Source organism: Lygodium microphyllum, chromosome 30 (genome assembly GCF_053477565.2).
Source record: "Lygodium microphyllum isolate KBCC chromosome 30, Lygodium_microphyllum_v1.1.10, whole genome shotgun sequence".
Taxonomy (NCBI): domain Eukaryota; kingdom Viridiplantae; phylum Streptophyta; class Polypodiopsida; order Schizaeales; family Lygodiaceae; genus Lygodium; species Lygodium microphyllum.
In genome coordinates, this window is record NC_141164.1 from 31611804 (window position 1) to 31615212 (window position 3409).

Sequence of the window (3409 nt, forward strand, 5' to 3'; positions counted from 1 at the left end):
ATGTTGCATCTAAATTTGGATTAGTGGATGGGTACATTGCATAATTATATTGAGGAGATGTCGCATTGCCATGAACTCTTGGATGGCAAGTAGTTGTAGCAAATCTTACAACCCCTTAGAGTCCCCTACTAGATGAATTTTCAGAGTTTGGCTGCTTGAAGCCACCCCTGTCTTTTTTGCCTTGTGTTATGTCTTGTCCCCCTCCACCACATAAGGATTTATGGCTAGCACGTTTGTTTATTTTGTGTCTTCATCACTTGTGATGACAACGATGATGATTATATTCATTGTACATGATTGACATTCAACATAAGTATTTTTTTTGTTCAAGTGTTTGCAATCTATTAACTAACACAAAGTCTTAAAATTTAATGGCAAGTTGTGGTTCCTAGCCCAATGTAGCTAGAAGGGTGGTAGGGATACATAGCACTGTCACCCATTTTTTCCTACAACCATCACTATTGGCATTACTATTTTTATTGCAAATGTCACTATTAGCATTGCTATTGTCATCACTAATAACATCACTATTGGTGTTGCTACTAATAGTGATGAATTGATGGCAATGATTATAATAACGATGGGGGAATTTTTTAAACTACTAATCATGTTGCTAAAAGCATCTATATAGGTCATATATATTGTAGTCAGCTTGGTTATATTCTAGGTTTGTATCTTATAAGTCATTTCACTATTCAATCCAATTTTTATAATACTTATTTATTATTTTTTGACTATGAGTACACTAGTCATCAATCGACTAGGATAGATAAAGAGTATTCGTTTACATGACTTGTGGAGAGGCTACGGGCATAGAAAAGAGAGGTAAGGGCTTCTAAATATAATTGTTATATATACTAACATGCATGCATTTTGTGTTTCTGTCAGGAGTTGTTATAATGTCAATTTGTTTCTTACTACAATATTGGGTCAAGGAGGGATTACATGAGGATAAGATCTCCAATTAGGATCTCATCATTCTCTACTTTATAGATATTTAGCTCTACCATTTAGATCTATAGTTACACATTGACATTTAGTTGTATCATTGGATTTATAATACACATTTATTGTAGTATCATTTATACTTTGTTGTATTTTCATCCTACTTTCAAGTGCTTTGTAATATCTTGATTGTGCACATTTAAGTGCCTTGTTTATATTTGTTTCAATATTTCTTTAATTTGTGCTTAGGGTTTTATACATGTTTGAATAGTAATCCATGTTTTACAAGATAGAAGACATGGACACTACGGCTTTCTCTCTTAAAAGGGCAAAATCATTGCCTTTTCTTTTCCTGTGCACTCATTAATATATGCTCATGTATGTTCGTTTGTAAATTCTATACACACATTAGAATATGCATTAAAAAAACCATTAGAATACTTGATGCATATTTTGATGCTATTTTTGACTTGCATATAGACGGTAGGGCTTGGACATTTTTAAACTTTTTCACATGGACTTCAATTGGAGTGTTCATTGGTATATCCTCATTTGTTATAATGGCATGTGGTTTGGACATGAAAATGTTTTCTAGCAAATAGATGCTAAGGATTATTGTTCGTTAAAATTCTTATATATGTATATGATTTTTTATGGTTTCTTTTTCAACTTTATTACCATCAAATTGCATCCATATAATTTTTATATTATTATAAATAGAGATGTTTTTACTAATTTCATTGATTCTATTGACAATACCATAATATATATTGATTCCATGGACAATAACATAATTTCCTCGATTCTATTGACAATACCATAATCTATATTGATATTAAAGTATATTTCAACTATCATTTTCTTTTTTATGAAAACTATTATTCATAAACCTTTCTTTTTTTATAATTAGCATTTATAAGAGTAATGTTTTTAGATATATTAGAAGATAAAGTATCTTCAACTTCTAAAATAAATTATTATGTTTTTAATGATTCACGAACCTTTTTTGTCACGTGTTTTTGTTGTAAGTTTTGTGAAAAAAAAAAGTGTTGGTGTTGGAGCATCAAATAATACTACATATGTGTAATTAAAAAAACTAATATTGATAAATAAAACAATTGAAACTAGAATGAAAACATGAAAAAAGTTAAAACTATTAAAAAAAGAAAAATACACATTTTGTATCCAATATTTAAATGTCAAATATTAAGATGTAAAAAAGTTAAAATTTTTATTTACTTATTGATAATCTCCCCCCCTCTCTCTCTCTCTCTCTCTCTCTCTCTCTCTCTCTCTCTCTCTCTCTCTCTCACCAAACAATACTACCCCTAAACGCCATCCTCTCCTTCTCTTCCCCTCCCTTTTGCTCTTGCTCTCATTGATAGGAACACCTCAAACATTACCCCTTAGATAACACCATTACACATTTTTACATTAGACGCCTCTCTCTCTCTCTCTCTCTCGTCCATAGAAGCATTAATGTGTGTGTGTGTACACACATATAACTCAATAGTCATCATGCCAACGTCATAGCCAAGTGCTCTCTCTCTACCCCATGTATGTGTGTGTGTGTGTACACACATATATCTCAATAGTCATCATGCCAACGTCATAACCAAGTGCTCTCTCTCTACCCCATGTATTGGAAACAACATTGGAAGGAAGATAAAGGAAAGCCTTTACAACTTTCCAACTATCAATTTTAGGGTCCCCATAATTACAAAAGTGTTGAGGACTTAAATAATGAGTCTAGTAACCATGATTCATATGAATGCCTAATAGAAAAAATCCATGTAGGCCCTAAACTCTCGAAAGTCAAAGGCTTGCTAATTGATGTTGGCATAGTTAGGATTAAATCAGAGATATAATATGTTTAGAACACCTTGAAGTCTTAGATCATGAACTCACTAGGTACAAGCATGTAGACCTCATACTCATCCTTGAAGTTCTCATGATTGAGAAGCGAGAGAATTCCAGATTCTAAATATCCACCAGTTTCTAGATTTTTAAACACTCTCCACTTTTGTTTAATCAATTTACACATGTCTCCTCACAACCACAGTCCTTTTCTAAAGAGTAAGACCAAAAATTGGAGCGAGCAGCTCTATGATGAAGCGAACTTGTCTTTTTTTAGGATCCTGCTTCAACCACCTTGTACTCATCTCCTCACAACTATGGTCTTTCTCTTAAGAGCAAAACTAGAAACTTTTATGGGAGGGGGTAGTCCATTGCAGAGATTCGAACAGGGTCCGGGACGAGCGCAGAGAGAGGGCAGCAAGCCCTTTAGATTGTTGGCAAAACTAGAAACTTGAGAGGGCTCTAGGGTAAAGTGAACGCGACTTGCCTTGAACCCTGCTTTGACCAAAGAAGGGAGGCGAGGCGCCAGTTACCCCTAAGTTCTAACTTACCGCTAGGTTCCTGGGAAAGACCAAAAAGCAAAAAGAGGGCAGCGAATCCTTTTGAT